At 38.3% G+C, this 24,412-nt stretch overlaps 1 non-coding gene across 1 annotated transcript; it reads right to left on the reverse strand.

Annotated features, from left to right (window-relative positions):
- Positions 1 to 22,370: 22,370 nt before the first annotated feature.
- LOC130978744 (small nucleolar RNA R71) lies at positions 22,371 to 22,478 on the reverse strand. Its single transcript, XR_009086361.1, has one exon. It is a non-coding gene; the product is annotated as a small nucleolar RNA R71 (small nucleolar RNA).
- Positions 22,479 to 24,412: the final 1,934 nt, after the last annotated feature.

Here is a 24,412-nt window from a genome sequence, read left to right on the forward strand (position 1 = left end):
TGAGAAAAGAACAATCCATTGGGAGAGGACACTAAAGGTTCCAAACAAATACAAGGCAATCATCCATAAAAGGATTGCCTCGCTTCATTAGGGATTTCTTGAGCAAGACCCCATTGAAGTTAATGAATCTTTGGTGCGGGAATTCTACGCTAACTATCAAGCTTGGGAAGCGAAGTCGGTATTCCTCAGAGGGAAGACGTTGGACACTTCCAACAAGGCTCTAGAAACTCTTCTGAAGATTCTCCGCATTCTGCCTGCGAAGGATGATTATTCAAGGATCAAAGCGGATGTGTTCAAGGGGGAATGCCCTTGGCTCCTATTCTTAAGAAAATTGGCCGTCCTGGTGCATCTTGGAAATATAGTAAGGGAGAAAAATATGTTCCTGCTAGTATTGCTTATTTTAATTTAAATGCCGAAGCGCGTATTTGGCATCAAATTGTGGCCGACTATATAATTCCTAGCACCTATGCTACCCATGTCAGACTTAAAGCTGCTTTGCTAATTTGGACTATTTTGGAAGAGAAGAAAATAGCCATTTTGCCTTTGATACCCACATCGATTTGGAAACTCATTGAAAAGAAAAAGATCATTTCTTTTCCATTGATGGTGATGTAACTGGCTATAGCAACGGGAGTAGAGAGGCAACCTTTGAACGTCATGTTCAAGATACCAAGAGGCAACAAATTCATTCCAAGTGGAGATTTAGATGGATCGACAAAGAAGACATTCTCCAAGAGGAAAGCACTCGCAGCACCATCATCAAATCCACCAACTTCATCAACTCCTCTACCATTTCTTCGGTCTCTTCTGGACTTCTTCCAAGACATATTACATGATATCCACGACATGGAGCGACTTAAGCAAAAGCGTTTCGAATGGGTAGCAGCAAAACTACAAGAAAGAGACCCCAGCCCAACTCCCAAAGCTTTATTAGAGTTAGTGGGGAGGAGGATGATGGAAGTCATCAACCCATGTCAGTGACCACCAGCTGAAGGTAGAGCCCCTAAGTTATCTATCTCCCAGATTATGTGGATGCATGGAAGACCGTGCATTAATTAAGTGTGGGGGACGTTCGGCAACTTTGAGGGGGGTAAAATTCTTTTGTTAGACACTTTGCAATACCTTTTAGTTCTTTTTCTTCAATTTTAGCAATTTTGTTTTTATTGCATTTTTCTTGGTTTGTTTGTAAATATTTCTTTAGTGCTTATAGTTTTATGGTAGTAAATATTTGCATGTTGCATGGTAGAGTGAATAATTTTGGTAAAACAACAAGAAATTTTCATGAAATCTTTCTTAGGGCGTTCCATTGATTGAATTAAAATTTTTTTTTCAACTTGCTTGAAGTATTCTTTTCATAGAACATAGAAAAAGAGCTAGAACAGCATACCTTGTGAGATTTGAGCTCTAATGGATGGTTGCACATCTTCAACCATAAAGTTTGTTCTTGTGTGATTATACTCTTTTTTATTATAATCTTAGATTTGCGTGAATCTTTATATTCTATATTTGGTGTTTGAATGCATTTAGTATGATTGAGGCTATTTTTGATATTGAACTCACTAACCCACATGGCCAACCCTTGCATTCACCTTTGTAATCCCTTTTTGAGCCTTTAAATCCCCTTTTGTTTTGATTCTAAGCACATTATTCTCCCTAAAGCAAAAAACCATTGATGTCCTTAAATTTCTCTTTGATTAGCTTGGGTGGAGTGTGTGTGCTACTCAAAGTGTGGGAGAAATTGTTGGAAAATATTGGTGATGAAGTTACATGGGATATTCATTGTGAAAATTTGAAAAATGGGTAATTACTCATGCGTTTATTGTTCAAGACATATACATCTCTTGTTGTTGACAAAAACAAGAAAATTTTGATTTTAAAAAAAATCAAATCAAATCTTGTGCATAATAGCATATGAAATAAAAAGCTAAATAAAAAGATGCATATGTTTGTATTTTGGAAAGAAAATACATGAGTGGATGTGAGATAGAAGATAAATGGGTGGTTAGGTTGTTTTTTATGTGTATATAGGATGGTATGGGATTAGGTGGACACTTGAGATAATTAAAAATCTAATTCACTAAGTCCACTTAACCATATTAATCTTACCTTAACCCTAGCCCCATTACAACCCTATGAAGACCTCATGATATTTGTTTTCAGGCATCAAGTATTAGTTGATTGTTAGATGACTTGCAAATCTTTGAAAAGCATGATTGAAGGAGAATTTAGTGATTAAGCCCTAAACATTGAGCGAATAGAGTGAATACACATCCGGTGAGGGGTTCGATCACTCAATTCTATGTTCTTGTTTCTTATATTGTATCTTCTCGCAAGTTGTTTGTTAGTTTTGAAAATCTCAATTCAATTCTTTGGACATTGATCATGGTGCATTGACTTTTTGCCTTGGCCCTAACGCTTTCTTGATTGATTGGAATTTTATGGTTTGTTTCTACAAACTTTCAGTAGAATAGATATTAGTAGGTAATATTTAAGATAGTTGCATGCATATAGGTTGTACATTAAATAAATTGTCTACCCTTTCATTCATCTCCTTTGAGTGTGATTAGCATGAGGACATGCTAGTGTTTAAGTGTGGGGGAATTGATGAATCCAGATTTGACGATAATTTTTTGTTAGAATCGAGAGGATTTCATCATATAAACCTACACTTATTCCCTTAAATAGCATGCTTTTGAGCTTTCCTCCTAAACCATGCTTGATTATGAAAACATGCTCTTTTGTGCTTAATTTAGTCTATTTTATTCCATTTGCCTTTCATTCGATACCTTGATGTTGTTTGTGAGTGATTTCAGATGTATAAGGTAGGAATGGCTTGGTGAGAATGGAAGAGGAGCATGCAAGGAGGAGGAAGCATGAAGAAACAAAGGAGAAGAGCAAAGCGATGTGTGCGTGCGCACAACCTTTTGTGTGTACACACAGGTAGCAGAGCAGAGCAAAGTGTGCGAGTGCACAGCATCTTGTGCATCGCACGATCATCCAAAGTATTGCAAAGTGTGTGTGTGCACAGCCTCTTGTGCGTACGCACAACCTGAGATTTCGGCCAAGTGTGCGTGCACACACAGCTGTGCGTATGCACAAGTACCCTCACATGCCTTCATTAAAAACACACGTCACTCGAGTTTTTTAGGGATTGGAGGCCCAATTCTGATGGTCATAGCTCATATTGCAAGGGGCAAACATTGAAGAATCATAGCATATCATTAGGAGTAGTTTGTAGATAGAGTAGGAGGCTTTAGGTTTAGTTTTTCTTTAAGTTTTCTCTCAACACCATTAGGGTTCTATTAGGGTTTTACATTTCAAGTGCCATTTTTCATTTTTGATCTTGGATTTGTGCTAGCCTCCATTGTAAGTATCTCTTAATTAATACTTTTTATAATCACGATTTTGATACTCTTTCTTGTAGTTAATGTCATAGTGTTAATACATATACTTTTTGCAATTTTGATATCTTGTTGATGATTTTGATGATTGATAATTGTTATATACTTGGTTGAGTTGCTATTGTTGCTTTTGATTAATTGTTGCTTATAATTTCAAGCATTTTCTCAATTTTGTCATGAATTGTGTTTATGCCCACCAAGTGTTTGTGGAAATGTCAATTTTGATTATGGGATAAATTTCCACCTCTTGACTTGGGAAAAATGAGCATATGGGTTCCTAGAGTTGGAATGTCCAACATTTAGTGATAATTCTTGGATTGTTAATTGTTCTTGTTTTCACTAACGATAACTTGTTGCTAAGGCAATTAGCAAGTGAGTTAGGATTTGTGGATTAAGAACAACTATGCTCACTTGACCTACTCTTCGATGTAAGGGTTAACTAAGTGAGATTAATCAATTACAATTGTCATAGTTATGGTTGCAACAAGGAAAGGATCCCCTAGCTCATCCCAAGCCAAGATTCTATTTGTGCTTTGAATCATACACACACACATATATACATCAATCACTTTTTATATCTTACTTGTTTATATTACATAGCTAGTTCTTTAACTCCTTTATTAGTTCATTACTTGCAATTTTGAATGTTCTTTTATTCCTTTAATTGTTTATCTCTTCATTGAAAATCTCGTTTTCCTTCACAGCCGAAATTGCACACTCATTGATCACTAGTCCTTGGGAGACAACCCGGGAATTAAAACTCCCAGTTTATATTTGTTTTGAATAGTGACAATTTATCCTTCTAAACTTTGGTGGAGAGTTAATTGTTGGCCTAGACTATGCTTGCAATGAGATTCTATATTTTTGTGAAATTCTAAACCGACAATAATTCTCACACCATTCCTCTCGCTCAAAGAGCATAGAGGATCAGGCACTCACGTCGCTGCTTCACAGGGTCGCATCTATTCAGACTAGTCGGATGACTGTTTAATTCACTACAAGAAAAAAACCCATTCAGGTATACTTGAAAGGTGTAGCCAACAGTGAAAAAAATGATGCCTTAAGCTACGGCTACGCTTTCTGGGCTACAGCTACGCTTTTTGGGGTGATTCATATTCGGCCGTTGCCTATTCTCAAAGGCTACGCTTTTCTACACCAAGGGCTACGCTTTTGGCGTTTGGGAATAGGGTGCGCTTTTCAAGTGATGCTGTCCAGGACCAAAGGCTACGCTTTTCAACTTCCATTTTTACTAGAATAGGCTACGTTTTTCAACGCTACTGCATCACCTGTAGAGCGTAGCCACATTATATTCCATCGCTACTTTTTATAAGTGTAGCCTTAGGTCCCTCGTTTTTTTTTTGTATACTATAGCTACTGTATATAAGTGTAGCCTTAGGTCCCTTATTGGTTTTTTTTTTTAATTTTCTATATATATATATATATATATATATATATATATATATATATATATATATAATATTAATACAATATAATATTTAGTACTATAATAACATATATAATAATTCTGTATTTTTAATTAAATGAGTTAAATATTACAAAATAAAAATAAATACATAATTATACTAAATAATTTTTTTAAATAATAAAAATTATCTGTAACCAAAATATATTTATAATAATGATCCAAAAGTATTAGAATGATGTTAATTTTAAATATTCATACATCTCATATTAAAATAAACATAGCCATATCAAAATAACTATGATATCACTTAGAATTTACTACTAATGCTCTATAAAAAAAACTAAAATATTATATCCTACATAAGTATCTTCTAATAAAAGTTATTAGTCAACCATACACGTATGTATCCATTCCCAACACTACTCCCAATATTATCCTGCATAATTATATAAAAAAGTAATTAGAAAAATATTTATAATGACATTCGCGATTATAAAAATTAAAAAATCAGACTCAAAACTATCAATGACTTATATCATTAATTCTTTCTATACCGTGTACAAGTTTCACCAATGTATAGTAGTATTTCACAAATCCAAATTTAGAATTCAAAGATAAAAAAAGCATAAGCTATAAACCATAAGATAAAGAGCTATAATTTAAAAAATCATCACCCTGGCAGCTAGACAAAAATCCCCTACCTCCCACAATGCCAAAATCATAACTGTTGCTACAAAGTTTTCCTATTCTCTTCACATTTGAAAAGTTGAACTCTCCTACACAAGCCAATCTTAAATTATTTCTCCTAAAACTACTACTACTATATGCAGCAGCAACATATAAAACATAATTAGGACTAGCACCTGAAAACTAAAATTTTATGATTAGGACTAGCACCTAAAAATTAAAATTTTAATATATTAGTATCATGTTATACATACTATATCTGCTGTTTTATGTCATATTGCAACATTTTTTTAATTAAAACTAATAACTTTAATTTGAAAATACTAATACTATAAGTCTATAACCATAGCTAGTATTATTTGCTTTTTATCTGCAGATGAATAAAAAAAGGGACAAATTCATATATACCAAGTCATCCCATGTTTCTAGTTCATGGTGAAAAGAAAAGAACCAAAAATAGCAATATAACTTTTAGCCATAGCAAACAGAAGTGCATAAAATAAAAAATACAACAACCAAAATTGCACAAATAATTTTCAGCCATAGCAATACAACTCAAGTATTAAAGTGTTAATAAAGCCAGCAACATATGATTTCCAGCCATAGCAATTAAATTAAATGCAAGCAAAAAACTATGGAACTAGGAAAAGAAGAACATACCACATCTATGTTCAGAAAATGCGTTGATCCATGAGCGCTTTATTAGTTCACTTTACGAGAGGAAAAAGAATACTGAATACAAAAATGGATGTCAGTGTTGAAAAATATCTCATGTTTTGCATGGAGAGAACATATCATATTATGAACAAGAGGGAGAGTTAACTTTTATACTCAATGAAATAGAACACAAAGATGCTAATGTTTTGAAACTTTTAAATAATTATTATTTTTTTAATTCATGTATGATGCCAGGGCATCTAGGCCAGTTTCACTGACCTTTTCTTTACTGTTTTAGGGTAGTTTCATGCATTTTCCTAGTAAACAAGGCAAGTTTTGGGTGAAAATATACTTACACCTTCATTTAAGCAACTATTGTGAATTTTGCATGATTTCATGAGATTTTTGCCAGAATTGCATGATAATTTAATGATGCATAATCTCATGACTTTGGCTAGAGCTTTGATGCACTTTAATTGCTTGATTTCAGGACAAATGAAGCATGGAAGAATCACGTTAGCATTCACGTGACTACTAACGTGGAATGGCAAATAGCTTGCAACGTTAATGAGAAAAGTGATCACCAATAACGCCTGCGAAGCCATTCATAGCCTACGTTAAAAGCCACGTTAACTAAGTTAACGTGGTACTTAACGTTGAAGAAAAAGAGGACTCCATGTTAATGAGAAACGTGAACTCCAATAACGTTTCTCCTCAATGTTAGTGGTAAAAGTGAACACCACTAACGTTAAGAGTCACGTTAACTAAGTTAACGTGAACTCTAACGTGGAAGAGGATCAACAATGCCAACTTTAGTGACATTCACTTTTGTCACTAACGTTGGATCATTAGCATTGCCTACGTTAACTCTCACGTTAAGATTGTTAACGTGAAAGTTAACATGGAGTGGGGTTCAAAGAGCCAACGTTAGTGACACTCACTATTGTCACTAACGTTAGGAGATGGCTTCATTACTACGTTAAGAGCCACGTTAACTTAGTTAACGTGGGTTCTAACGTAGGGGCTTAAGGCAATTGGAGCGTTAGTGACAAAGGTGAGTGTCACTAACGCTCTCGAAGGTGATAGATGCCCACGTTAAGAGCTACGTTAGCTAAGCTAACATAAGACCTAACGTAGGGGGCAAGAGGCAAGCAACGTTAATGGGAAAAGTGATTCCCATTAACGTTTGCGAAAAGGGGCACAAGCCAACGTTAACGGGAAAAGTGAGTCCCATTAACGTTGGCCAAGAATTGAAAAGGAACGTTAGATGTCACGTTAAGACTTCTAACGTTGAGAATAACATGGGCATATAAGGGTGGAACGTTAGTGGAAAAGGTGAATGCCACGAACGTTCTCGCACCCAGAAATGTATTCCACGTTAATCTCACTAAATGCCCAAGCCTAATTCATATTTCTCTACAAGCTGGGCCCACTAAAGATGAGAATTACTTCAACTCAAGGTCCAAAGCCCACATCCAAGACTTGAAGAACTCACTAGAAGATCATGAAGAGTAGTATATATAGGAGTAGTTTTGAACTAGCTAGGAGCTTTTGGACTTTTGGGAACTACTCTCTGCATATTTACTTTTCTGTACTTCTAGCATGGATTCTTCTTTTCTGCCAATTTTGATTCTTAGAGCTATGAACAACTAAACCCCTTTCATTGGGTTAGGGAGCTCTGTTGTAATTTGATGGATCAATATTAGTTTTCATTCTTCTTCTTCTATCTTTTCTCTTGATTTTACTAGAAAGCTTTCAATCTTAATTCAATTGGTTAGTTGTCTTGGAAAAGAAACTCTCCATAATTGGATCTCTTCGGAACCTTGGAAGAGGAATGAAAAGATCATGCTAGAAATGCTTTCTCATGTTGGACCAATTTGGGTTTGGATGGATATGTGACTATAATCCTACCAATACTTGATTTGAGAATGCATGTGGTATAATCAGTGACCATACTTCATCTCTTCTCATGAGCAATTGACCAAGGAATTGGCTATTGATCAAGATTTGAGAGATTGGATTACCAAGGAATTGGAATCCAATCACTTAAGATTGCCAAGGAGATCAATGAATGCATTGATTGAGGATGAGATGAGAATGAACTTGATCCGGAGAATTGCAACATCTCCTAAACCCAATGATCTCCCCATTTCTGATCTTACCCATTCTCTTTAATTTCTGCCATTTACTTTTATGAGCATTACCCCAATTCCCCATTTAAGATTCTGCACTTTAATTTCTGCTATTTACTTTCCAGTCATTCAAATTTCTGCATCTTAACCTCAATTCTGTTTAGCTCAACTAGCATATTCTTCTAACTAAAGTTGCTTGACCAATCAATCCTTGTGGGATTCGACCTCACTCTATAGTGAGTTTTACTTGACGATAATTCGGTATACTTGCCGAAGAAAAATTTGTTGAGAGACAAGTTTCCATGCATCAAGTTTATGGCGTCGTTGCCGGAGATTGATTTTGAATCAACAATGATTAAGCTAGAAGATCACTAGATTGAGCTTTTTTTATTATTATTTTTCGTTATTCTTTTCTGTATTCAGTAATTTACCTTAGTTTGTTTTTAATTTCTTCCTCATCCCCTTTACCCTCTCTATTTTCTGTTCTTTTTTTCTTAGTTTATCATAATTCAGCTCACTAACCCACTAACTGTTTGATAAATTGCATCACTCACACTAACAATCATTCTAACAAAAATAGTCTTCACTATATCTCTTGTTGTGCATTCTGTTTGTTGTATGACAGGGAGAAGAGAAGGAGTCTCAACATCCTTTGATTCAGAACCTGAGAGAACCCTTTGGAGACGAAAAAGGGAGGCAAGAGGAAAAAGAATTATTGGTGCTGAGGAAGAGGAAGAGTACTTTGAACCCAACATGGAAGATAATTTGGAGAACAATCATGAAGAAGAAGCTCATAATCATGCCAGAGAAGGCCATGCAAACCGGGCTGGGCATGAAAAGAGGGTCTTAGGATCCTATATCAATCCTAATCCAGGAAACTGTGGAAGCAACATTCAGAAGCCCACCATACAGGCCAACAATTTCGAGCTAAAACCTCACCTCATCACCCTTGTGCAGAATAATTGTTCATTTGGAGGAGGTGCTCAAGAAGATCCTAATCAACACTTGACCACCTTCTTGAGGATTTGTGACACAATGAAGTCCAATGGAGTCCACCCGGATGTCTATAGGCTGCTCTTGTTCCCTTTTTCACTCAGGGACAAGGCATCCAAATGGCTTGAATCCTTCCCAAAGGAAAGCTTGACTAATTGGGAAGAAGTGGTGAACAAGTTTTTAGCAAGATTTTATCCTCCTCAAAGGATCAATAGGCTAAGAATTGAGGTGCAGACTTTCAGGCAACAAGATGGTGAGACACTTTATGAAGCATGGGAGAGATTCAAAGACCTAACAAGGAGATACCTACCAGAGATGTTTAATGAGTGGGTTCAACTTCACATCTTCTATGAAGGTCTTTTCTATGAGTCAAAGAAGGTTGTAGATCATTCATCAGGAGGTTTTTTAAACAAGAAGAAAACCATTGAAGAAGCCATAAATGTCATTGAAACAGTTGCTGAGAATGACTACTTCTATGCCTCTGAAAGAAGTAACACTAAGGGAGTAATGGAGCTGAACCACATGGATGCACTATTAGCCCAAAACAAGATGATCACCAAGCAGCTAGCAGATCTTACCAAGAAGGTGGAAGAGAACCAAGTTGCAGCAGTCATCACCTCATCACCAACTCATGAAGGAGTAAACATAGGAGAAGAAGGTGACTGGGAGCAAGCCAACTATGTGGGAAATTCACCTAGACAAGTTCATGATCCATACTCTAAAACCTACAACTCTGGATGGAGAAATCATCCCAACTTTGGATGGGGAAACCAACAAGACCAAGGACAAGATCAGAGACGTTCCAACTTCAACTCCAACAACAATGCCACTCATCAAAATACTTCACAGAGATATTACCAACATCTATCTAACCAACCTTCTCAACCACCCAATCTCAACCCACCATCATCCACAGATGATAGGCTTTCAAAGATTAAGGCTCTACTCAAAATTCTATGCAAAGAAATTCAAGATAGTAAAGCTTTCCGGGAAAAAGTGCAATCTAACATACAGAATCAAGATGCTGCCATCAAGAAACTGGAAACACAGATTGAATTCTTATTCAAGCAAACCCCTGGACATAATAATTGCAGCAATATTAACTCAATACCAAGGGAAGAATGTCAGGCCACACCCTCAGGAGTGGAAAGGAATTGAAGGAGACCCACAAGAAACCACCAGAGAAGGAACTGGATGAAAAAATAAGAGACATGAGGAAGCTCACACCTCAATCCCCAAGTCACATCAAGAAAGAGAAGTGCCCAATCCATACCTCTCAAAGACCCCATACCCACAGCAGCTACAATTAAAGAAGAAGGGAGAGGACAACCAATTCTCAAAATTCTTGGAGATCTTCAAGAAATTACAAATAAACATACCCTTTGCTGAAGCAATCGAGCAAATGCCACTCTATGCCAAGTTCTTGAAGGAGTTGATGACCAAAAAGAGAAGCTGGAAGAACAATGAGACTGTGGTACTTACAGAAGAATGCAGCGCCATCATCCAACACAAATTGCCTCAAAAATTGAAGGATCCTGGGAGTTTCCAAATCCCTTGTATCATTGGAGAAATCACTGTGGAAAAGGCTTTATGTGATCTAGGAGCCAGCATAAATCTAATGTCTCTAGCAATGATGAAAAAGATGAAGATTGAAGAAGTCAAACTAACAAGAATGGCCTTGCAACTAGCAGACAGGTCATTCAAATTTTCCCATGGGGTAGTAGAAGACTTGTTGGTGAAGGTGGAAAACTTCATTTTCCCAGCAAATTTCATAGTACTAGACATGGAGGAAGGAGCTAAGACCTCCATCATCCTGGGGAGGCCATTTTTAGCCACTGCCGGAGCCATTATTGATGTCCAAAAGGGTGAACTTGTCCTCAGATTACACGAGGAGAAAATGACATTCAATGTGTTTAAGGCCATGAGGTACCCACATGACTCATTGGGAGAATGTATGAGGTTAGACTCAGTAGAAGCTTTGGTACAAGAAATTCTTGAAGAAGAGCTTGAAGCATCAACAGAAGAGGAGTTAGCAACAAGCGAAGAAACTGCAGCCGCTGAAATACATGTTCAAGGTGGGCTAGAAGAGAAGGAAGAAAGAAAAGAAGCACCCAAATTGGAGCTTAAAGCACTGCCAACCACTCTCAAGTATGCATACTTGAGAGAAAATAAAAGCTATCCAGTAATCATAAATTCAGCTCTCAGCCAAGAACAAGAGGAAGAGTTGCTTCAAGTCTTACGAAGGCATAACGATGCCATTGGATGGACACTTGCTGACTTGAAGGGAATCAGTTCAGCCATATGCATGCATAAGATACTCCTAGAAGAAGGTGCCAAACCTTCCATTCAGCCCCAAAGAAGGTTAAATCCAGCAATGAAAGAAGTAGTGCAGAAAGAAGTCATGAAGTTGTGGCAGGGAGGAGTAATCTATCCAATCTCAGACAGCCAATGGGTCAGTCTAGTTCAGGTGGTTCCCAAGAAGGGAGGAATCACTGTGGTGTCCAACGAAAGGAATGAGCTAATCCCTACAAGAACCATTACAGGCTGGAGAATGTGTATTGACTACAGGAAGCTTAATGAGGCCACAAGAAAAGATCATTTCCCACTTCCCTTCATGGATCAAATGTTGGAAAAACTTGCGGGACATGCATATTATTGTTTTCTAGATGGTTATTCAGGATATAAACAAATAATGGTTGATCCAAGAGACCAAGAGAAGACATCATTCACTTGCCCATATGGAGTGTTTGACTATAGGCACATGCCATTCGGGCTATGTAATGCACCCGCAACTTTCCAACGCTGCATGCTCTCCATCTTTTCAGATATGATAGAGAAGTTCATTGAAGTTTTCATGGATGACTTCTCAGTATTTGGAGATTCCTTCCCTAATTGCCTAACCCATCTTGCCTTGGTATTGAAAAGATGCAAGAAACCAACTTAGTCTTGAACTGGGAAAAATGTCACTTCATGGTGACAGAGGGAATAGTTCTTGGCCATAAAGTTTCTAATCAAGGCATTGAGGTAGACAGAGCTAAGGTGGAGCTAATTGAAAAGTTACCTCCACCCAGTGATGTCAAGGCAATTAGGAGCTTTTTGGGGCATGATGGCTTTTATAGAAGGTTTATTAAAGATTTTTCAAAGATAGCCAAGCCCTTAAGCAATCTCCTAATGTCTGATACACCATTTAATTTTGATGAGAAATGCATGCTAGCATTTGAAAACTTGAAAAAGAAATTGTCCTCTGCTCCTATCATTTCCCCACCTGGTTGGAACTTACCCTTTGAATTGATGTGTGATGCATCTGATTTTGCACTTGGGGCCGTGTTAGGGCAGATGAAAGATAACTTAGTCCATGTGATATACTATGCTAGCAAAGTCCTCAATGATGCTCAAAGAAACTATACCACTACTGAAAAGGAGTTGCTAGCAATAGTTTTTGCATGTGACAAGTTCAGATCATATCTCATCGGTGCTAAAGTGATTGTTTTCACAGATCACACAGCACTTAAATATTTGTTTGCCAAGCAAGAATCAAAACCAAGACTAATAAGATGGATCTTATTGTTGCAGGAATTCAATATTGAAATCAAAGACAAGAAAGGAGTGGAGAACAAGGTAGCAGATCACTTATCCAGAATCCGTCATGAGGAAGGTGGAACACATGATACAAGTGTGAACGAGCTCTTCCCTGATGAGCAATTGATGATAATTCACAAAGCACCATGGTTTGCAGACATTGCCAACTTTAAGGCAACCGAGGCCCTACCTCCAGGGATCAATAAACATCAAAAAAGAAAGCTCATAAATGATGCAAAATATTTTGTCTGGGATGAGCCATATCTCTTCAAGAAGTGTTCAGATGGAATCCTTAGAAGATGTGTCTCGGAAGAAGAAGGACGAGAGGTCCTATGGAATTGCCACAGCTCATGCTATGGAGGCCATTTTGGAGGGGACAGAACTGCAGCAAAACTGTTACAAAGCGGATTCTTTTGGCCTGCCCTTTTTAAGGATGCCAAAGAACTAGTAAAGAGCTGCAATGAATGCCAAAGATCTGGAAACTTGCCCAAAAGAAATGGGATGCCACAAAATTTCATCTTGGAACTGGAACTGTTTGATGTATGGGGAATCGATTTCAAGGGACCATTCCCAACCTCATATTCAAACAAGTACATCTTGGTAGCAGTGGACTACGTTTTCAAGTGGGTAGAGGCTATTGCGACTCCAACGAATGATAACAAGATGGTCATGAACTTCCTCAGGAAGAATATCTTTATCCGTTTTGGAGTCCCCCGAGCACTCATCAGTGATGGAGGGAGCCATTTTTGTAACAGACCACTAGAAGCGCTCCTCCTACGATACGGGGTAAAACACAAGGTTGCCACACCTTATCATCCCCAAACAAGTGGACAAACTGAGATATCCAACAGAGAGCTAAAAAGGATTTTGGAAAAGACTGTGGGTGCATCAAGAAAAGATTGGTCAAAGAAGCTGGATGATGCCCTTTTGGGCATACCGAACAGCATTCAAAACACCACTTGGAATGTCCCCATATCAACTGGTGTATGAAAAAGCTTGTCATTTACCACTGGAACTGGAACACAAAGCTCTCTGAGCTCTCAAGATACTAAATTTTGACAGCATTGCTGCTGGTGCAAAGAGGATCTTGCAGCTGCAAGAGATGGAGGAATTTAGATCGCAAGCCTACGAAAATGCCAAGATTTATAAAGAAAAGGCGAAGAGAAGACATGATCTGCATATTGCACCCAGGAGTTTCAAAAAGGGGCAACAAGTACTCCTCTACAATTCCAAATTGAGACTGTTCCCAGGAAAACTCAAATCAAGGTGGTCCGGACCTTTTCTTGTCACAAAAGTCTCGCCATATGGACACATAGAAATCATGGATGAAAGTTCAGAGAGGACTTTCACTGTGAACGGACAAAGGCTGAAGCATTATATGGGCAATATGGGGGGAAAACCCCAGAGTAAAGTATCATCTCAAGTAATGGAGGAATCATCGAGCTAGCGACGCTAAAAGAGCGCTCTGTTGGGAGGCAACCCAACCTGAGGTAGTTTCCTTTTCATCTTCATTTCAATAAAGATCACAAGTTGTTTCCCCTGTATTACAAGGAGCTAAGTTTGGTGTTCCACACCAAAACAATCCAAGAGTGAAAGTGTAATTCTAAGTTTGGTGTCCCACCAAAGATATTAGTTAGAATCACACTACACCCCCAAAACACATTGCTAGCTCCAACCAATCAAGGGAACCACTTAGCTGTAGTTTAGTCTCCAGTTAAGAATTATTTTGTTAACAACATGATATGAGGTTCTCTGCATGTATGCAAACTTTTGTACTGGGCAAGGAACTAAGTTTGGTGTTCACACACCAAATTCAGTTCAGAAGTTCACAAGCATACATGCAAGCTAACTATTTCTCAAGTGCTTCGGGAATAAGCAACTTCCAATAACTTTGCAGGAACCTTATGAGGAAATGGTGCACCTTCATCCAAGGAAGTAAAGTAGCAAAGACTATGGATGGTGACAAAGAGGAGAACAACTAGAAACCATCACCCGAAGGTTGTATTGTTACTTAATTCCATGTGCTGAGAATGTTAAAATTGGAAGTCCAAATGCATCTTTGATTAATAGTTGCTCGTTAGTTGGAACCTTTTCAATTCTGTCTTCAATTCTCCTTGTTTAAGTCTATGTTATTGAGCCAAATGTCTTGAATGTTCACTTGCACCTTTCTTACTTGTATGCTTGTCTCTTTAAGTTAATCAAAAAGAAAATGTTATGAAAAGAATGAGAGTGGAGTTATTTTGTAAAGTGCATTCTGAATGTTTGTGGTAGGATGATTAGTAAGCTAAGTTGGTTCACCAAGAAAGGAAAGAAAGCAATTATCCATCCTAAGTCCTATGTTTGAGACACATTCGTTGAGGCTAGCTAAACAATAAGATCCCAGCAAAAAAAAAGAGCAATACAAGTGAAAATAAGAAAAGGAACACAATAAGAAGCAATGCTAGGCACCAAGGGTTTCGAAATTGAGGCATGTGTCTGTGGTGTTTATGTACAAGGGATATACTTGGATGAATAAGCTCTTAGGGGTGCCTTATCACTTGTTAACTTGGATTAACTAATCCGGAATTATCAGCTGAAAGTCCAATATCAAGAGTAACCCTTGTTACAGAGCACTTAGTAACTCAAAGAGGTGCTGGACACCAAGGTCTCAAGAATGAAAGAATAACAAACCATGTGCCTGTGGTGTGTATGTATGAGGAAAAGAGACTTGAGGGAGTAAGTCCTTAGGGGTGTCTTAACACCTAGCACCTTAAAACCAACTGGTTTGGGAGTGTTGGCTGAAAGCTTATCATAAAAAGTCGCCCTCTTACAAAGCACCTAGCAAAAAGAAAAATAAACTTTGAAAAGAAAAAAAAAAGAAGGATCAATAAGAAAGAAGCCTCAAGGGATGCAATCAAGAGAGTGACTAGGGATTTGATAAAGGCTTGAAACCTAAAAGGAAAGAACCTAAGTTGCTATGCATGAAACTCCATGAACCATTAATGCTACTTCCATCTTATCTTCTTGTTCTTTCATTTCATTTTTCTTATGCTTCAGTACTTGCTTAGGGACAAGCAAGCTTTAAGTTTGGTGTTGTGATGCCAGGGCATCTAGGCCAGTTTCACTGACCTTTTCTTTACTGTTTTAGGGTAGTTTCATGCATTTTCCTAGTAAACAAGGCAAGTTTTGGGTGAAAATACACTTACACCTTCATTTAAGCAACTATTGTGAATTTTGCATGATTTCATGAGATTTTTGCCAGAATTGCATGATAATTTAATGATGCATAATCTCATGATTTTGGCAAGAGCTTTGATGCACTTTAATTGCTTGATTTCAGGACAAATGAAGCATGGAAGAATCATGTTAACTTAGTTAACGTGACTACTAACGTGGAATGGCAAATAGCTTGCAACGTTAATGAGAAAAGCGATCACCAATAACGCCTGCGAAGCCATTCATAGCCTACGTTAAGAGCCACGTTAACTAAGTTAACGTGGTACTTAACGTAGAAGAAAAAGAGGACTCCACGTTAATGAGAAACGTGAACTCCAATAACGTTTCTCCTCAACGTTAGTGGTAAAAGTGAACACCACTAACGTTGGGAAACTAGGCAATGCCCCACGTTAAGAGTCACGTTAACTAAGTTAACGTGAACTCTAACGTGGAAGAGGATCAACAATGCCAACGTTAGTGACATTCACTTTTGTCACTAACGTTGGATCATTAGCATTGCCTACGTTAACTCTCACGTTAAGATTGTTAACGTGAAAGTTAACGTGGAGTGGGGTTCAAAGAGCCAACGTTAGTGACACTCACTTTTGTCACTAACATTGGGAGATGGCTTCATTACTACGTTAAGAGCCACGTTAACTTAGTTAACATGGGTTCTAACGTAGGGGCTTAAGGCAATTGGAGCGTTAGTGACAAAGGTGAGTGTCACTAACACTCTCGAAGGTGATAGATGCCCACGTTAAGAGCTACGTTAACTAAGCTAACGTGAGACCTAACGTAGGGGGCAAGAGGCAAGCAACGTTAATGGGAAAAGTGATTCCCATTAACGTTTGCGAAAAGGGGCACAAGCCAACGTTAATGGGAAAAGTGAGTCCCATTAACGTTGGCCAAGAATTGAGAAGGAACGTTAGAAGTCACGTTAAGACTTCTAACGTTGAGAATAACGTGGGCATATAAGGGTGGAACGTTAGTGGAAAAGGTGAATGCCACTAACGTTCTCGCACCCAGAAATGTATTCCACGTTAATCTCACTAAATGCCCAAGCCTAATTCATATTTCTCTGCAAGCTGGGCCCACTAAAGATGAGAATTACTTCAACTCAAGGTCCAAAGCCCACATCCAAGACTTGAAGAACTCACTAGAAGATCATGAAGAGTAGTATATATAGGAGTAGTTTTGAACTAGCTAGGAGCTTTTGGACTTTTGGGAACTACTCTCTACATATTTACTTTTCTGTACTTCTAGCATGGATTCTTCTTTTCTACCAATTTTGATTCTTAGAGCTATGAACAACTAAACCCCTTTCATTGGGTTAGGGAGCTCTGTTGTAATTTGATGGATCAATATTAGTTTTTATTCTTCTTCTTCTATCTTTTCTCTTGATTTTACTAGAAAGCTTTCAATCTTAATTCAATTGGTTGGTTGTCTTGGAAAAGAAACTCTCCATAATTGGATCTCTTCGGAACCTTGGAAGAGGAATGAAGAGATCATGCTAGAAATGCTTTCTCATGTTGGACAATTTGGGTTTGGATGGATATGTGACTATAATCCTACCAATACTTGATTTGGGAATGCATGTGGTATAATCAGTGACCATACTTCATCTCTTCTCATGAGCAATTGACCAAGGAATTGGCTATTGATCAAGATTTGAGAGATTGGATTACCAAGGAATTGGAATCCAATCACTTAAGATTGCCAAGGAGATTAATGAATGCATTGATTGAGGAAGAGATGAGAATGAACTTGATCCGGAGAATTGCAACATCTCCTAAACCCAATGATCTCTCCATTTCTGATCTTACCCATTCTCTTTAATTTCTGCCATTTACTTTTATGAGCATTACCCCAATTCCCCATTTAAGATTCTACACTTTAATTTCTGCTATTTACTTTCCAGTCATTTAAATTTCTGCATCTTAACCTCAATTCTGTTTAGCTCAACTAGCATATTCTTCTAACTAAAGTTGCTTGACCAATCAATTCTTGTGGGATTCGACCTCACTCTATAGTGAGTTTTACTTGACGATAATTCGGTATACTTGCCGAAGGAAAATTTGTTGAGAGACAAGTTTCCATGTATCAATGTAATAGCATTAATCAGTAATAGCATACTTCTAAAGTGTGAGTTAACTCTTAATTCATGTGACACACATATCATTGCAAGAAGTCAGAGGAGGAGATATGTGCTCAGTTTTACAGGGGAACAAAGTGAAACAGAACCAATAAACCAACCAAACTACCAATTAGCAGTTGAATAATTTTCTTTTTCCAACCAAGCATAAATCATCACCTTAGTCGCAGCTTCCAGGCTTACAAGGTCTAAGTGGAAGTCAAGCAGTCCAAGCGACCTATCAGCTAAAACCTAGAGCCAAAATAGCAAAATGGAAAGAAGGTAAGTGATCAAATGATATATTCCTTTAGTGCAATTGTTATTATACCTTGCAAAGATAATGCATCAGTGTCATCTTATTGTTAGAAGAACGAGTGTCAGTAAGCTTTAAAAGACTATCCAACTTGAATCCAATTGCGGATCTTGCATAAATTAAATAAATAAATAGTAATCCATAAACTGTAAGTTTACGTTAGACAATATCTAACAGAATCAAATTAAATTTTAACTGCTAAAAATTTAAGAAAGGTGATGAGCGGATAATTTGTACGCTTTTTGGCATTGTTTTTAGTATGTTTTTAGTAGTTTTAGTTGAGTTTATAGTATATTTTTATTAGTTTTTAGTTAAAATTCACTTTTCTGGACTTTACTATGAGTTTGTGTGTTTTCCTGTGATTTCAGGTATTTTCTGGCTGAAATTGAGGGACCTGAGCAAAAATCTGATTCAGAGACTGAAAAGGACTGCAGATGCTGTTGGATTCTGACCTCCCTGCACTCGAAGTGGATCTTCTGGAGCTACAGAAGCCCAATTGGCGCGCTCTCAACGGCGTTGGAAAGTAGACATCCTGGGCTTTCCAGCAATATATGATAGTCTATACTTTACCCAAGATTTGATGGCCCAAACAGGCGTTCAAAGTCACCCTCAGAATTCCCAGCGTTAAACGCCGGAACTGGCACCAAAGTGGGAGTTAAACACCCAAACTGGCACAAAAGCTGGCGTTTAACTCCAAGAGAAGTCTCTACACGAAAATACTTCATTGCTCAGCCCAAGCACACACCAAGTGGGCCCGGAAGTGGATTTTTATGTCATTTACTCATCTTTGTAAACCTTAAGCTACTAGTACTCTATAAATAGGACCTTTTACTATTGTATTTTCATCTTGGTTCTTCTGGTTTCCTCTCTGGGGCCGAAACCAATGATCACTTTTGTTCTTATGTATTTTCAACGGTGGAGTTTCTACACACCATAGATTAAGGTGTGGAGCTCTGCTGTACCTCGAGTATTAATGCAATTACTATTGTTCTTCTATTCAATTCTGCTTGTTCTTGTTCCAAGATATCACTTGTTCTTCAACTTGATGAATGTGATGATCCGTGACACTCATCATCATTCTCACCTATGAACGTGTGACTGACAACCACCTCCGTTCTACCTTAGATTGGGTGAATATCTCTTGGATTCTTGATACATGGTTGATCGCCTGACAACCGAGCGCTCGCCTGACAAACGAGCCAGCCATTCCGTGAGATCAGAGTCTTCGTGGTATAGGCAAGAACTGATGGCGGCATTCAAGAGAATCCGGAAGGTCTAACCTTGTCTGTGGTATTCTGAGTAGGATTCAATGATTGAATGACTGTGACGTGCTTCAAACTCCTGAGGGCGGGGCGTTAGTGACAGACGCAAAAGAATCACTGGATTCTATTCCGGCCTGATTGAGAACCGACAGATGGATAGCCGTGCCGTGACAGGGTGCGTTGAACATTTCCACTGAGAGGATGGGAGGTAGCCACTGACAACGGTGAAACCCTTGCATAAGCTTGCCATGGAAAGGAGTAAGAAGGATTGGATGAAGACAGTAGGAAAGCAGAGAGACGGAAGGGACAAGCATCTTCATACGCTTATCTGAAGCTCTCACCAATGATATACATAAGTATCTCTATCTATATCTTTATGTTTTATTCATATATCACCCATACCCATTTGAGTCTGCCTGACTAAGATTTACAAGGTGACCATAGCTTGCTTCATACCAACAATCTCCGTGGGATCGACCCTTACTCGCGTAAGGTTTATTACTTGGACGACCCAGTGCACTTGCTGGTTAGTTGTGCGGAGTTGTGATAAAAGAGTTGAGATTGCAATGAACGTACCATGTTGATGGCGCCATTGATGATCACAATTTCGCGCCACCAAGTTTTTGGCGCCGTTGCCGGGGATTGTTTCGTATGGAAAACTGACGGTTCATCTTGTTGCTTAGATTAGGTATTTTTCAGAATTCTTAAGAATGAGTTCTAGAGTTTCATGATGATCTGTTGGAATCTGCCTGGCTGAGAAGCCATGTCTAATCTTATTGGACCGAGGTTTTAACTTATCATCACAAGAGCTTGTTGATTTCTATCAATCTTGCTATTGGAGCAATGATCTGCTAAGGCTTGGCTGGCCATTGGCCATGTCTAGTGTTTTGGACCGAAGCTTTCTTTGAAAGCTTGGCTGGCTGTGAAGCCATGTCTAATTCCTGGACTGGAGTCTTAGACTAGCATTGCAATGATTCCTGGAATTCAAATTAAGAATTCTGAAACCTTCATTTTTTTTCATATAATTTTCGAAAAAGCACAAAAAAAAATTACAAAATCATAAAAAAAAAAACCAAAAAAATTTTATGTTTCTTGTTGAGTCTAGTGTCTTATTTTAAGTTTGGTGTCTTGCATGCATTGTTTATTTGATCTTGGTTCTATTTTCAAGTCAATAGTACAGGGAACTGAAGATTCAGAACATGCAGCAGAGGAATTACGCAGAAAAAGCTGGGCGTTCAAAACGCCCAGTGAAGAAGGACAGACTGACGTTTAAACGCCAGCCAGGGTGCCTGGTTGGGCGTTTAACGCCCAAAAAGGTAGTGCATTGGGCGTTAAACGCCAGAATGTGCACCATTCTGGGCGTTTAACGCCAGGATGGCACAAGAGGGAAGATTCTGTTTTAATTCAATTTTATTTCAAGTTTTCAAAGTTTTTCAAAATCAAATCTTTTTCAAATCATATCTTTTCAATCAAACCTTTTTCAAAATCAATTTCTTTCCTTTTTCAAAGATACTTGCTATCAATTAATGATTTGATTGAACAATTCAAGTATGTTACCTTTTCTGTTGAGAAAGGTTTAATGTTTGAATCATATCTTTTCTTGTTAGGCAAGTCATTAATTTTTAAAATCAAATCTTTTTAAAATTGTTTTCAAATCATATCTTTTCAATCATATCTTTTTAAAACCATAATTTTTCAATCATATCTTTTTCAAAACAGTTTTTAATCATATCTTTTTGATTTCTAATTTCAAAATCTTTTTCAAAAATTACTTGATCTCTTTCTCACTCTTGATTTTCGAAAATCAAATTAAAGTTTTTCAAAATGTTTTTAAAATTTTTTTAATTAATTTTCGAAAAAAAATCTCTTCCCCTCTTCTCACATCCTTCTATTTATGAAGTACCACTCCTCCTCAATGCACAATTCGAACTCTATCTGACTAAGTTCGAATTCTTCTTCTTCTTCCTTCTATTTTTCTTCTTCTCTAACACCTCAAGGAATCTCTATACTATGACATAGAGGATTCCATATTTTCTTGTTCTCTTCTCTTTCATATGAGCAGGAACAAAGACAAAGGTATTCTTATTGAAGCTGACCCTGAACCTGAAAGGACCTTGAAGCGAAAGCTAAGAGAAGCTAAGGCACAACTCTGTGTAGAGGACCTAACAGAAATCTTCAAAGAAGAAGACATGGCAGCAGAAAACAACAACAATGCAAACAATGCAAGGAAGGTGCTGGGTGACTTTACTGCACCTACTCCCGACTTCTATGGGAGAAGCATCTCTATCCCTGCCATTGGAGCAAACAACTTTGAGCTTAAGCCTCAATTAGTTTCTCTAATGCAACAGAATTGCAAGTTCCATGGACTTCCATTGGAAGATCCTCATCAGTTTTTAGCTGAGTTCTTACAAATCTGTGACACTGTCAAGACTAATGGGGTTGACCCTGAGGTCTACAGACTTATGCTATTCCCTTTTGCTGTAAGAGACAGAGCTAGGACATGGTTGGACTCACAACCTAAAGAAAGCTTGGACTCATGGGAAAAGCTAGTCAATGCCTTCTTGGCAAAGTTCTTTCCACCTCAAAAATTGAGTAAGCTTAGAGTGGAAGTCCAAACCTTCAGACAGAAGGATGGAGAATCCCTCTATGAAGCTTGGGAAAGATACAAACAATTGATCAGAAAATGTCCTTCTGACATGCTTTCTGAATGGAGCATCATAGGTATTTTCTATGATGGTCTCTCTGAACTATCCAAGATGTCTTTGGATAGCTCTGCTGGAGGATCTCTTCATCTGAAGAAGACGCCTACAGAAGCTTAAGAACTAATTGAAATGGTTGCAAATAACCAATTCATGTACACTTCTGAAAGGAATCCTGTGAACAATGGGACAAATCAGAAGAAAGGAGTTCTTGAGATTGATACTCTGAATGCCATTCTGGCTCAGAACAAGATATTGACTCAACAAGTCAATTTGATTTCTCAAAGTCTGTCTGGAATGCAAAATGCACCAAGCAGTACTAAGGATGCTTCATCTGAAGAAGAAGCTTATGATCCTGAGAACCCTTCAATGGAAGAGGTGAATTACCTAGGAGAACCCTATGGAAACACCTATAATTCTTCATAGAGAAATCATCCAAATTTCTCATGGAAGGATCAACAGAGACCTCAACAAGGTTTCAACAACAATAATGGTGGAAGAAACAGGTTTAGCAATGGCAAGCCTTTTCCATCATCTTCTCAGCAACAGACAGAGAATTCTAAGCAGAACCCCTCTGACTTAGCAACCATGGTCTCTGATCTAATCAAAACCACTCAAAGTTTCATGATTGAAATAAGGTCCTCCATTAGGAACTTGGAGGCACAAGTGGGTCAGCTGAGCAAGAAAGTTACTGAACTCCCTCCTAGTACTCTTCCAAGCAATACAGAAGAAAATCCAAAAGGAGAGTGCAAGGCCATCAACATGGCCGAATTTGGAGAGGAAGGAGAGGCGGTGAACGCCACTGAGGGAGACCTCAATGGACGTCCACTGGCCTCCACTGAGTTCCCCAATGAGGAACCATGGGAATCTGAGGCTCAAAATGAGACCATAGAGATTCCATTAGACTTGCTTCTGCCTTTCATGAGCTCTGATGAGTATTCCTCCTTTGAAGAGGATGAGTATGTCACTAAAGAGCAAGTTGCTACATACCTTGGAGCAATCATGAAGCTAAATGACAAGTTATTTGGAAATGAGACTTGGGAGGATGAACCCCCTTTGCTCACCAAAGAACTGGATGACTTGTCTAGGCAAAAATTACCTCAAAAGAGGCAGGACCCTGGGAAGTTCTCCATACCTTGTACCATAGGCACCATGACCTTCAAGAAGGCTCTGTGTGACTTAGGGTCAAGTGTAAACCTCATGCCTCTCTCTGTAATGGAGAAGCTAGGGATCTTTGAGGTACAAGCTGCAAGAATCTCACTAGAGATGGCAGACAATTCAAAGAAACAAGCTTATGGACTTGTAGAGGATGTTTTGGTAAAGGTTGAAGACCATTACATCCCTGCTGATTTCATAATCCTAGAGACTGGGAAGTGCATGGATGAATCCATCATCCTTGGCAGACCCTTCCTAGCCACAGCTAAGGCTGTGATTGATGTTGATAGAGGAGAGCTGATCATTCAAGTGAATGAAGAATCCTTTGTGTTTAAGGCTCAAGGATATCCCTCTGTCACCATGGAGATGAAGCATGAAGAGCTTCTCTCAAATCAGAGCCAAGCAGAGCCCCCACAGTCAAACTCTAAGTTTGGTGTTGGGAGGCCACAACCAAACTCTAAGTTTGGTGTTGAACCCCCACATTCAAACTCTAAGTTTGGTGTTGGGAGGTTCCAACATTGCTCTGAGCATTTGTGAGGCTCCATGAGAGCCCTCTGTCAAGCTACTGACATTAAAGAAACGCTTGTTGGGAGGCAACCCAATGTTATATTTTATCTATTTCCCTTTGTTATTTTATGTTTTTTGTAGGTTGATGATCATAAGAAGTCACAAAATCAATTGAAAAAGCAAAAACAGAATGAAAAACAGGAAGAAAAACAGCACACCCTGGAGGAAGAACCTACTGGCGTTTAAACGCCAGTAAGGCTAGCAGGTGGGCGTTT

The sequence above is a fragment of the Arachis stenosperma genome, chromosome 4 (genome assembly GCF_014773155.1).
Source record: "Arachis stenosperma cultivar V10309 chromosome 4, arast.V10309.gnm1.PFL2, whole genome shotgun sequence".
NCBI lineage: Eukaryota > Viridiplantae > Streptophyta > Magnoliopsida > Fabales > Fabaceae > Arachis > Arachis stenosperma.